Here is a 13,551-nt window from a genome sequence, read left to right on the forward strand (position 1 = left end):
TACTCCAGTCTCTTTCCCAGACTCTGTTCCCATATTTCTTTCTTAAAACAAATTTTCTCCTTCATTTTTGTGAACTTGACAGACATCATCTATGAACCTTTCCATGTGTACCAAATACCCCTGGAACATGGAGAAATGCATGATAGGAGTGTTCCACAGGCTGAAGTAGAACCTTTGTGGTCATGAGAAAGAGCACGAGTCCTTGAAATCTGAGGGACAGGACTCTAGCTGAGACAGGTGTGCACAGGACTGGACAGCAAGAATGCAGTGGAAAACTGTGTGTTAGTCAGGGACAGAAGCTTCGACCAGTATCTGGGGAGAAAAGCCACCGCTGAGGTGCCTTAAGCTCTCCCTGCTCCCTGGCTCCTCAGCTGTAAAATGGGGACAATACCAGTGTCTACCTCTCAGGGTCCTTATAAGGATAATAATTGTAAAGTGCCTGGCACATGTTTGTAAATGTTAGCTAGTATTATGAGTACTAATAGGCTTGCTGGAGCAGCTAAGTGACGTTAAAGTGCATCGAGTGCTGGGTCTAGAGTCAGGAAAACATCTGAGTTCAAATGTGACCTCAGACACTAGCTGTACGACCCTGGACAAGTCACCCTGTTGGCCTCAGTTCCCTCATCTGTAAAATGAGCCAGAGAAGGAGATGGCAAACCGGCCCAGTATCTGTTAGGAAAACCCCACACGGGGTCAAAGTGTCAGACATGAATGAAACTACTGAGTTAAAGCGGGACACCTCTCAGAGGCAAGTGGCCTCAGGAAGGATTGACTTCCTCTACTGCTTCCTTTCTTTTGAAGTGGTTTGTAAAGAGTGTGGGGCTCAGTGGAAGTGCTGGCTAAGAGTCCTGCTAAAGGAGTTGGGAAAAATTGATCGCACCTACATGCAGAGGTGGTGGGATCAGGAGCAGGGATCTCTCTCTTTGCAATTTTCCATCTTAAACCTGCTAGACAGTGCCACCTGCGGGATAGAAGTGGCACACTCATCTGGGATAATTTTTTTGGGGAGGGGGGTGTCATTTGATTTTCCTTTGGGAAGCTTAGATAATATTGACATTCTTTCTTCCCACTTCTTTTAAAACGGAATTCCTGCAGGCATTGAAGATATCTGTACTACAAAAAAAGAATTAATTTTCATTTTTTTCTGAATCCTGAATATTTTTATTTTTTTTCTTCACAGCTTTGAGTTTAGAGGTGAATAAGGTTCAGCTTTTGTTTCTTTAGGAGAAAACTCCTGTTTGTTGATTTAAACATTTTAAGGTTTTTTTAAAGTATTTAAAATAATTTTATACGTTAAATTTATAAATTGAAATATTTTTTATAATTTTGACAAAATTCTTTGGAAAGATGCTTTATTTTCCAATTGATATGTTATTTTCTCTCTGTGTGGATTTTGTTTTGAATTACATTTCTATTTTTAATCTTTTGGTTTGGATTTTCCCTTTCCCTGAGCACCTCCAGTCACAGAGTTCTTATGGTGTATTTGCATAGGACTCTCTGTGTTTGCATTAATTTGCATATCAATGGACACGGACACTGAACTACCATCTTTCTGCCAGAGAAAGTGCAAAGGGGTGCAGTTGGCGCAGCTAATTTGCATCATCTTTTCTGGGTACTTGTGATCTGTCCACTGACTTACAATGCAGCAAGCTGGTTTGGTCAGGAAGGACCTTAGGAGTCATTGAGTTCAGGCCCTTCATTTTACAGGTGAAGAAAACAGGATTCAGAAAAGTTATGTGACTTGTCCAAAGTCCCATGGGCAGCAGATGGTGGCACTGGGATTCTTCCAGTGTTTCCCTGAGGCCTGACGGTTCTACCCAGTGCAGTTCATGATGCTGTTTGAATTGAGTAATGGAAAAGCAGGTGAACTTGCATGTGGGAAAGAGAATACACAGAAGTAGAAACAGGAAGAAAGGAAGGAGACAAGTGTTTATGAAGCTCCTGCTCTGTGGCAGACACTTCATTAAGCACTTTACAAATATTTCGTTTGATCCTCATAACAACCCTGGGAGGTAGGCGCTGTTATTATCCACATTTTACAGAAGAAGAAACTGAGGCAAACACAGACTAAGCGACTTGCTCAGGGTCACACAGTAAGTGATTGTGTCCAGATCTGAACTCAGCTTTTCCTGATTTCATGTTCACCTCCTTCATTAGAGAGAGCCTAGGCTTGACTGACCTACTGAGTCATTTGAAGGAGTGAATCAATCCATTAGGCAATCTATAAGAGTTTCTGGAGTGCATGCTATGTGCTAGGCATCCAGGGAAGTATTAGGGATACAAAGAAGCCCTGCCCCCCAAAACAATAGCCCTTGCATTCCATAGGCACTGACATGGGCATACATGGAGACACACACACACACACACACACACAGAGCAATGAACACAAAATGTATATAACACGTTCATCAGTATGGTCACAAGTGGCATGAAAGGCCTACTACAGGAAGACACATTTGGAAGGAAGATGGAGATTATAACAGAAGGCAGGAGGGAACACACACTGGCCATGGGAGCTTGGAGAGAACCAATCAATCCCAAACATTTATTAAACTGTTACAGTGTGCCAGGGAGTTAGTCCTCTGTGTTAGGAAGGAACAGTGAATCCAGGGAGGCTGCTGAAAGAGGGTCCAGAAGGAGAGCCCAAGTGATCCAAGAGAAAGGACAGGCACCTTTGGGTCCAGATTCCTGTGGCTGGGGGTAGAGCTATCTGCTTTGGTGCTTGGCGCACAAGGCTCAGGGGTTAGCTCTAAGGGTGGGCATTGGACTCCAGCAGGAGCAGTGAATTGAGATAAGAAGGCCCTGGGTGCTGAAAGCACTTAGTTTCTAAGAGTAGTAGCATGTCCAAGGATGGAGAAGAGGCTCTGAGAGTATGGGAGGGAAGGCCTAGGGAAGGGGAACTCAGCAGAAAGGCAGGCATAGGGGACTTGGAGGGACTCAAGTGAAATGAGGAGCCCTCCTTCTTTCGAGCAAAGAGGGTGGACACAGTACAGGTAGGGTTTTTGTCTCATTTCCCCATCCCTCCTTGTCAATGTGAGTCACCATCATGACACACAACAGTAATTAGCAGCTTAGTCCCTCCCCTCAGAAGCTGGAGATGGTTAAAGTAGATGTGTTCCCTGATGTGAACCAGAGAATCTGTCAAACATCTCTGAAGGCCTGTCACTATTTCACCACCCTGAGGACCTAGCTGGATTGCTACAGGTACCCTGGCACCAGTTTCATCCCCATTAGAAGAGAATAGGGAAGTTTCTCCCAACGATTTGGAAATGGCAGGAGATTGAGACAATGCGTAGGGGGCCACAAATCCTGTAAGAAGAGAGGAAGAGATTGGCTTAAGGCTGAGGGTCTTATTAATGGGAGACTATAACCCTACCAGATTCCCTGGTAGTTAGCTTAGGGTCAGGCCCAATCTCAGCTTAAGGCTTTGTCATCAGGGAAAGATTCCCTTAGAGGGCCAAGGCCACACCTATACAGACAGAGAGAAATTGGAAGAAGAAAGGAGACTAGGCCCTGGGGGAGAAGCTGAAACAACGGGGCTTTCCTGAGTCTCTTTACATCACAGTTTCAAAACCCCATTAAGAACAGAGTGCTTCCTACAGATCTTCCACTTATGAATAGATGATGTCTCTGCTCCACTACCATGGACCCAGGCTAAGGCAGGAAGGGTCTCTTTCCCTATAGGACCACATCTAGTCAGTCTCACAGAGCTTCTAGCAACCAGTTTTTTTTTGAGTTTCTTGTGGTTAAGAACCTCAGCTTCTAGTTGGGGTTGGTTGTCATAGAAAACCATTCTTTCCATTATAGAATCCCGGATATTCAGAGAGGGAAGGGAGCTCAGCTACCATCCCAGTCTATCACTTTTCTGAAAAAGAATTTATCACAGGAATAGACAGGGGACTAGAAAAGTGAGAGTTCAGCCTCTGCTTGACTTAAGAAGGGGTTTACAACCTCCCAGGGAAGCCATTTCTCCTTTGGAACAAATCTAGTTGTTTTCCTGACTCTGACAAAAATTCGCCTCATACCTTCCACCTGTTGTCTTTGGTTCTTCCCTTGGAGCTAAGCAGAGGAAGACCTCCATCTGTCTCTCATGTGACATATCTGAACACATCAATCATGTCACCCTTGGTCTTCTCTTCTCCAAGCTAATATTCCCCTGTACCTTCGTATGATAGGACATCAATTCAATCTTTGACCATTCTTGCAGACTTCCTATAGACACTTTCAGTTTATAACTTCCTTTTCTAAATACTGTTCCATGAACATCACAGCTCCCCCAGGATAAGCTCATCACCTGAAATTCATCATCAAGGAAATTGATCCAGTTTTGACACTAACCACCTTCTCAACATCTGCAGGTGACTGGAGAGCTGGAAGGTAGGATATAAACTCCTCTCATAACCTCCCCTTATAGAGGACTCAGAACATTCCAACTAAGCTCTTCCTCTTCTATCAGCTGCTCTGCTTGGTTTCAGCTCCACAATCATGTCTGGGTACCCTCTGGTGGCCCCCCCACATCTGATGTTTCAGCTTCCTTTAGTGTATTGACTTTCCCCATTAGACTGTAAGTGCCTTGTGGACAAGAATTGTCTTTTTTCTTATTTGTATCCTCAGTGTTTAGCACAGTTCCTGCCACACAATAGGTGCTTAATAAATGCTTATTGGCTCTTGGCCATTGGTGCCCATAACTGAACACAGCATTTCACACGTGGTCCAGGACAAAGTAGTATGAGATCTGTTACTCAAAGCATATCTCTTCCAAGTTGGCCCAAGACTCTCATATATATTACGTATTTTATAATTATTTTGGATGACTTGTTTTGATTCCCATATATTTTATAGTTATTTTGGATAGCATATCACTTTCTGTTATTGCCTCCTTTTTGGTTATTATTAAATAGAAATGCTGTTAATTTGGTTTATTTGTTGGTCTCCTGCTATTTTACTGACATTATTGGTTATCACATTTCTTTGCTGGTTTTCAGATTTTTCTAAGTAAACAACCATGCTATCATCAACAAGTAGAAATAATTTTGTCTCCACTTTGCTAATATTTATGCTGTCAATTAATTTTTCTTTTTTTACTAGTATTTATGCCATCTCTAGAACTATGTCAAATAACATCGATTAAGAGGGCATTCTTGCTTATATATTTACTGGGAAATATCTAGGGTTTCCCCATTGCAAATTAATGTTAGCATTAGTTTTGGGGTATATGCTTTTTATTGTATAAAAATGATCCTACTACTACTAACACACATACACACATGCATATATATATTTAAATATATATGTATTAGTAGTAGGATCATTTAAAAAATTTTTTCTTTAGGAAGTTGTAATCTTTTAATTAATTAATTTATTCTTAGTTTTCAACATTCACTTCCATAAGATTTTGAATTCTAAATGATCTTCCCATCTCTCCCCTCCCCCACACCAAAACTGCATGCATTCAGTCCTGTCCATGCAGCGTGGCCCAGGCTGAACTGTGCTCTACCCCTAAGCTGGCATGATAGACCTTTCCTCTTGGACTTCCAGGATGTCTTGGGCTGGAAATCTGTTTCACTCTGTCATTTTATGTTTTCTGCTGCTCTATTATTTGTTTAGAGTCATTTTTTATAGGCATTTTATGGGCTATGGTGGGAGAGCTATAGCAGGTCTGTCCTTCTACTCCACCATTTTGGCTCCACCCTTAGACCAATAATTTTTAAATGATCTCTCCTGGATCTATTTTCCAGATCTGTTGTTTTTCCACTGAGATATTTCACATTGACTTCTATTTTTTCATTCTTTTGGTTTTGTTTTATAATTTCTTAATTTCTCATAAAGTCATTGGAGCTTGGGGCTGCAGTAGAGAGGGATCATCCTCACTATTTCAAGGCAAAAAAGAATTCTTGTGGCCACTCACAGACCAGAGCACACACCAGGAGAAGAGTAAACACCTCTTCTCTGATCATACAACGTTGGAAGTACTGAAAATTTACAATTCCCTAGAAGTATCCATGGAAACAGCTGTACAACACTGCAGAAGCTTGGAAAAGTACACCCTCCACACTGGAAGCAGAGTTCTACCTTAACAAAGAGTTAAAAGCCAAGTAATTGGCTGGGAAAATCAGAAAACAGCAGATAAAATATCAGACTATAGAACCTTATTGTGGTGACAAAGAAGATCAAAATATGCACACCGGAAAGCCAAATCCCCAAACCAAGAAGCAAAATCAGTCACAGAGACCAAGAAGTCAATACAGATCACCTCAGAGGCCAAAGCCCTTCCCAAATCTCCTTGCCCCCTGCTAGGACCTTCCCACAAACACTCATGAACCTAAGCTGTGCCTACCTGCTTATGTCCTTCCCTGATCTGACTAGCCTGACTAACTTCCTCTCAGCTCTGCTCCACTCTTTCTGTTCCACCTGTTCAGCAAGCTCCTCCCACCACATGTGACTTAGGTTTCCAAGTGATCCAACCACGTCACATAGACCTATCAATGAATGGAAAAGATTTTCCCATTTATATTACCATTACACACTCTCATTTCACTTTTCAATTTTTTCTCTACTTTTCTTACTTTATTTTCAAATTTTTTTTAATGCTCTTCCATGGCCTGTGATGAATTACTATATTTCTTGGAGGCTTTGGGTGTAGGACCTTTGACTTTGTTGTCTTCTTCTGGTTGTATATTTTGATCTTCTTTGTCACCACAATAAGGTTCTATAGTCTGATATTTTATCTGCTGTTTTCTGATTTTCCCAGCCAATTACTTGGCTTTTAACTCTTTGTTAAGGTAGAACTCTGCTTCCAGTGTGGAGGGTGTACTTTTCCAAGCTTCTGCAGTGTTGTACAGCTGTTTCCATGGATACTTCTAGGGAATTGTAAACTTTCAGTACTTCCAACATTGTATGATCAAAGAAGAGGTGTTTACTCTTCTCCTGGTGTGTGCTCTGGTCTGTGAGTGACCACAAGAATTCTTTTTTGCCTTGAAATTGTGAGGATGATTCCCTCTCTACTGCAGCCCCAAGCTCCATCATTCCAGTGCTTCTCCTCACCCTAGGACTGTCACCCAGGACTGTGACCCTGAACCAAACATTAGCAAAGCAAGAGAATTCTGCCTCAGCCCCTACAATCCCCTTCTCATCAACTGCTCCATCTCTCCATTGTCTGTCAACCAAGAGCTCCAGAGATAGTTACTCCCGTGCTGCCACCTCCGATATCCCAGGGATGGTGCCAGATTGTGCTACTCTCTCACCCAGGTCCAATAGACCTTTCCTACTGTCCTCCTAAGTTGTCTTCGGCATTTGTGGGTTGAGAAGTTTGGAAACTACCACAGCTGTCAGTGATCAGTCCCCTGAGGCCTGGTGCAACGGACCTTTCCTATCAACCTTTCATGTTATTTTAGGCTGGAAATTTGTTTCACTCTGTCATTTTGTGGATTCTGCTTTCTTATAATTTGTTTAGTATCATTTTTTTACATGTATTTGGAAGGGTTTTGGGGAGAGCTCAAGCAAGTCTCTACTTTTACTCCACCATTTTGGTCCCATCCTATTTTTTTAAATAATGATTAAGTATCTTAGTTGTTTTTCTGACACCGAACCAGCCATCTATTCCTGATATAAGTCCAAGTTAGACATAAGGAATTTTTTATTGTAGTAATGTAGTCTTTCTTGCTAGGACTTCATTTAAAAAAATGAAATTGTATTTATTAGTAATATTAACCTATAGTTCTCTTCTGTTGTTTTTTCTCTCCTTGTTTATATCCGGAGTATATTTGATTCATTCAAAGAGTTTGGTAGAATATTTACTTTCTCAGTTTTTTAGAATAACTTATACTGTATAGTTTGTTGAATATTCTTTAAGAATTTAACATAACTCTCCTATAAATTCATTAGGAAAACGCTTCCTTCCCTTCTGCCCCTGGTAATTTCTGCTTTACAATTAGCTCAATTTCACTTTTTGTAGTTGAATTTTTAAAATCTTTGTTTCATAATTAGTGAGTCTGAATACTTTATGTTTCTATAGATAAACCTGCATTATTTAAAGGCTTACTTTTACTTTCATAAAATTGTGTATCTTAAGTTCTGACATTTAAAAAAATTCTTTGCAATTTCACTTTGTGCAGTTCTTGTTTTGATATTGTGATTTTCTTCCATTTTTGGTTTACATTTGCTAAAGATTTATCAATTTTGTTTCTCTTTTGGAATAATCAATTTTAGTTTTCTCTTCACTATTTTTCTCTATTTCTCTTTTCAAGACTTCTGCTGTTGAATTGATTTTGTGTTTTTTTGTTATTTTAATTGTATGCTTAGTTTATTAATCTTCTTTCATGTTAAGGCATATTCTCAGAGACATAATTGAACCTCTAGTACTGCTTTAGTTATGTTGCACAAACTGGTATCTTGTATTGCCATTATAATCTTTCACAAAGATTTTTCTATATTTTTTTTCCTTTGAGCTATATTCAGAATGTCATTATTAAGATTCTGTTTAGGTATGCATCTTTTGATTGTGTTCTCTGTAATAATTACCATATGCGTTACATTATAATCTATAAAGAACATGCTAGTTCTCCTTTTTAATGTTTGTTTACAGCTTCTTTGTTCCCTAGAATATGGTCTAATTTAACCCAGATTGTGATTAAGAAGTACCTGGATTAGACACAGATTGGCATTCAGCCCCTACCTACTATCCCAAACACCCTCACAGGGATTCAGGGAAAGGATAAGAGGGACTTGGAAGAGGCAAGGTCCAGCTGTGTGCTCTTTGGGAAGCAGAGGTCTTGGGGTCCTCTGTGCCATGGCTTGGTCTTTTGTTTGCCTCTTACTGTTCACTGTCTGCTTTGGACAGAGTTGCCCTGAGAACTCTCATTGTCCTGCTCTCTCATCCCTACCCTTGGTCTCTCTGATGAAGATCTCCGAGCACCTTTTCCTTTTCTTCTTATTCTAGGATGTTGATGAGTGTCTATTTCCAGTTCCCTTCCCCAATCTGGGTTGACTCAATTACCCTCCATATCTGTGACGCCTGGGCACCCAGTCAGACTCACCTCTTCCTTGGGCAATCAGCACAGCTTGTATATTGTTACTTGGTACTAACTGGGCTGTCTTAAATGTAGATTCCTTTGTTGAATAAAAAACACATTGGTTAAATCAATTAGGGACAGATTTTTGTTTTGTTTTGGTTGTTTGATCACAGTCTTTCCAAATCTGGCTCCCACCTTCCTTATAGTCTTATTACAAATTCTTCTTTTCGTATTACGGTCCAGCCCATCTAGTTCTCCTTCAGTCTGGACACTTCATCACTCACCTTCAAGCTTTTGCACTCCCTGCCCCTCATGTCAGAAATTCCCTGCCTACCCTTCTCTTCCTCTTGGAATTATTAGTTTTCTTCAGCTTCTCACTTCTAGGGTCTCATGATCTGTGAAGCCTTTCCTGATTCTCCCAGACGCTAGTGTAATGTCTTAGACAAAGACTTGGTCTCTCTAACTTGAGGGCTATAATCTTTCCCTAGAAAGACTACCAGAAACTTCATGCCTTCCCACTCACATCTCTGTTCATGCCACTGCAGCCTTGGGATTTCACTTCAGGATGTGGTTGGGAGGTCAAACCTAGTACATTCCCTTCCTTCCTCAGGTATGAGAATATCAATGTTTCCAGAGGAGAAAATGAGGCTGGTGACTTTGCATAGCCCTCCCTCACTTCAATCCAATTTACTTGCATGTCATGGTATCACCTCCCTGGTGTCTTGGTTTTCTTTGAGAACAAAGGACAAACAGCAAGCTTTGGGAATATCAGGCCTGTAACAGTGGTAGAGTCTGCCATGATTCTTTTAAAGAAGATGTGCCCCAATAGGAGAAAGTCCAAAGGGATATTTGTGAATATGCGAGGGCAAAGGGATTGTGGAGCAGGGAATGGGGCCATGGTAATGCCTAAACACTTGAGGCTCATTGTCCTGGAGAGAGCATGAAGCAGAGGAGCCCTACGTGGGTCTGGAAAATGATTTGAGGAAGAGAAAACCAAGAGGAAGAAGTTTCCCAAACATCTTAAAGAAGAATGAGGTGGACTGCTGGCTGCAGCAGGAGCCTACCCTGGCAATAATAACAACAACAATAACAAATACTAATAATCATAATAAATCTTTCACTTAGCATATTCAGTCCATCAGTTTGGCCTTTCAGGGACTTTGATCCATTGACAAGAAAAAAGTCCCCAGAAACTCCAAAATATTGATATCCATACTTTCTGTGAGAGTTAAGTGTCGGAAATAAAGTAGATGTCCATCAGTGAAATAATGGCCACACCAGCTGCAGTATATTAATGTAATAGAATACTATTGCCCTAGAAGAAATGATGTGCATGTTGAATACAAAGAATTATGGAAAGATCTTTACCACCTAAAGCAGAGTGAAGTAAGCAGAGCTACAAACCATACAATTTCGACAACAATGTAAATTGACCAAAAAGTCAAAAGTAAATGTAACAAAATGATAGAAGTCAAGTGGGACCTGAATGAAGAGATATGAAGACCTTCCCAGCCCACTCCTTCATGGAGGTGAGAAGTCCACAGGTGTCACTCACTGCACATGTTCTCAGACATTTTCAAGGTATTGATTAGTTATGCTGACTTTTTTTCCTTTCTAAAATAAATGCTATTTGTCATATGGAATGGCTTTCAGGGAGGGGGAGGGAAAGAGGGAAGTATATGTAGGACAGGTAATGTAAGAAACAGAAAATGTCAACAAAATTTATTTCATTAAAAGAAAAGAAAAAGAGAAACCAGCAAGAAAAAAAAATAAAACAGGATGGAGACTGGATGAGTTATCTGCCATCCCATTCATCCTGCGAACTTCTGGATTCGGTTCAATGATATTTCCCGGAATGTACATAAGATCAGCTGATATCCTCATCTCTTGCTCAGTTACAAAAAACAATCATTGTGTCCCTCACACAAAATTTAATATAAATGTGTGATAATAAGACAGAGATTTTTTCTCAGATGGGTTCTATTCCAGCGAAGAAGATGAGGAAAAAAGTAACAATTGAAATAATAGTAATGTTGATAGCACTCTCAAAATTGAACTCATTTTGCATATCAAGGTAAGGGGATGGAGAGAACTGGGAATGACAAAGACAGGGTGTATTATTGAAGGCAATGTACAGGGTAAGGAATCTGTGCACCTGGAGACAGCTCTTGTAGCTGTGATGACCTCTGAAGAAATTGGAAACTTTGTTGATTGGGCTCCAGAGATACCGTTGATTGGGGTGTCAACCTGAGCCAGTGGGATACAACCATTCCCCTGAATCTAAGAAATTTAAGGGGTTTCCCAGAGTTGTAGGCTTAAGCTGTCATGATCATTAGCTTATCAGAGAGGACAATAGAGCATAGATCTCTTCTTTGTATTCTGGTGCTATAAGATGACAAGGTGCTTTGGAACAAACATAAAATCGGCCCATTGCTTCCTGCTGGAAAGGTTTCAGTGCAGCTGGAGCTAATCCCTGAAGTGGAAAAACCATGAAGGCATAAGAAATAGCTGAATACATGGCCAGTCATTACATAACAATACTATTTTTATACTATTTTACATTTTTATGGATACAGTGCTTAGATTTATTCCTTTTTTGAATAATATTTTCCCAATTACATGTAAAAGTAATTTTTAACATCTATTTTTTAAAAAATTTTATTTCAAATTCCTTCCCTTTCTATTTTTCTTTCCTCCTCCCTGAAGTGGCAAGCAATTTGACATAGGTTATACATGTGAAATCACACAAAACGTGTTTCCATATTAGTCATGCTGTGAAAGAAAATTGACCCAAAAAACCATGAAAAAAATAATGAAAGTGAAAAAAATAATATGCTTCTATTTGCATTCACACCCCATCAGTTATTTCTCTGGAGGTAAATAGTATTTTCATCATGAGCCCTTTGGAATTGTCTTGGATCATCGTACTACTGGGAATCGCCAAATTATTCACAGTTAATAATTGTATGGCATTGTTGTTACTGTATACAATGTTTACCTCAGTCTGCTCATTTCACTTTGCATCAGCTCATGCAAGCCTTTCCAGGTTTTTCTGAAAGGATCTTGCCCATCATTTCTTATAAAACAATAGTAGTCTTTTATATTCGTATACAACTTGTCTGCCCATTTCTCAACTGATAAATATCCCCTCAATTTCCAATTCTTTGCTACTGCAAAAAGAGGAGCTATATATAGTTTTGTACATACAGGTTTTCCCCATTTTTTATGATTGCTTTGGGATACAGAACTAGAAGTGGTATTGCTGAATCAAAGGATATGCACAGTTTGATAACCCTTTGGACATAGTTCCATATTGTTCTCCAGTATAGTTGGATCAGTTCACAACTCCACCAAACAGGGCACTAGTGCCCCAGTTTTCCCACAACCCCTCCAACATTTATCATTTTCCTTTCCTGTCATATTTGCCATCTTGTAGGGGTGAGATGGTATCTTATAGTTTTAATATGCATTTCTCTAATCAACAGCTATTGAGAGTATTGTTTTTTCATATGACTATATATAGTTTTGATTTCTTCTGAAGACCATCTTTGATTATCCACTGGGGAATGACTTCTTATACATTTGACTCAGTCACACAAACCTCTCCATAAGAGCTCCTGTCCACTAGTCCCTGCTGATAACATGAACAGACATTCAAAAACATAGTTTTCACCTTGTGTTTTTACCTTGAGTGCAGGGACACAGATGCAGATGCTTGAGGCAGGAATGGTCCCCAGAACTCCTGCATGTCTCTGAGAGCACCATTGTCAGTGACCAAACACAAGGTTGCTAAGAGACAGAATATAGTTTGGGGGCCAGAGAAAGCTTATAATCATAGCATTGGCCTTACATCACTGTCCTTGTCTTTGACATGGGCACAGTTAATGTCCCAAGAGGGAGGACTTGACCTGACCATTGGCCCCAGAACAAGACTTTGCAGCTCCAGGAGTTTTCTTAGCAGACCACATCTCAAATGTTTGGCTTTGCTCTTGCTCTGGCAGCTTCTTGGCTCCTGCCAGGCTTGAGGCTTTACCTAATGTTCAAGGATATATGGTCACCTTTTCAGAACAAGATTTATTTGTTGATTTCCATCCTGCTCTTTTCACTGCTGTTGATGCTTCCAGCCTTTGACAACCACCTAGACAACTCACTCTGCTTCCCCAGAATCAATCCCAACCATGTCAGAAATGGGGATCTCATGATTGGGACTTTCCTTTCCATGTATTCCATTGAAGTGAGCAATGCCACGGGAGCAGGACTCTTTAGAAGTAAACCTGACAAAGAGTGTGGGGATTATAAGTGCCAGCCTGCTTAAGGCTGATGCAGGAAGGGGGACCCTTGCTTGCTGATCTATGATCTCGTATTCCCACTCTTCTCCGACTTTTGCTGATCATGGTCAGTTTCCATCCACTTGATTATCTTTCAGAGGTAAAGAGTGAAAGAATTCTCTTTGTCTGTTTCCCTCTCTCTGTCCTTTGTCTTTTCCTGTTCCTGTGTCTGTATTTGCACTTGTGTCTTTCTGTGTCATCTCTCACTGATC

General features: G+C 40.4%; 1 long non-coding RNA gene across 1 annotated transcript; it reads right to left on the bottom strand.

Moving 5' to 3' along the window:
- Positions 1–10,718: 10,718 nt before the first annotated feature.
- LOC140502836 (uncharacterized) lies at positions 10,719–12,790 on the bottom strand. Its single transcript, XR_011966586.1, has 2 exons — positions 12,698–12,790; positions 10,719–11,484 (listed from the first exon to the last, which is right to left on the bottom strand). It is a non-coding gene; the product is annotated as an uncharacterized lncRNA (long non-coding RNA).
- Positions 12,791–13,551: the final 761 nt, after the last annotated feature.

This window comes from Notamacropus eugenii, chromosome 4 (assembly GCF_028372415.1).
Source record: "Notamacropus eugenii isolate mMacEug1 chromosome 4, mMacEug1.pri_v2, whole genome shotgun sequence".
NCBI lineage: Eukaryota > Metazoa > Chordata > Mammalia > Diprotodontia > Macropodidae > Notamacropus > Notamacropus eugenii.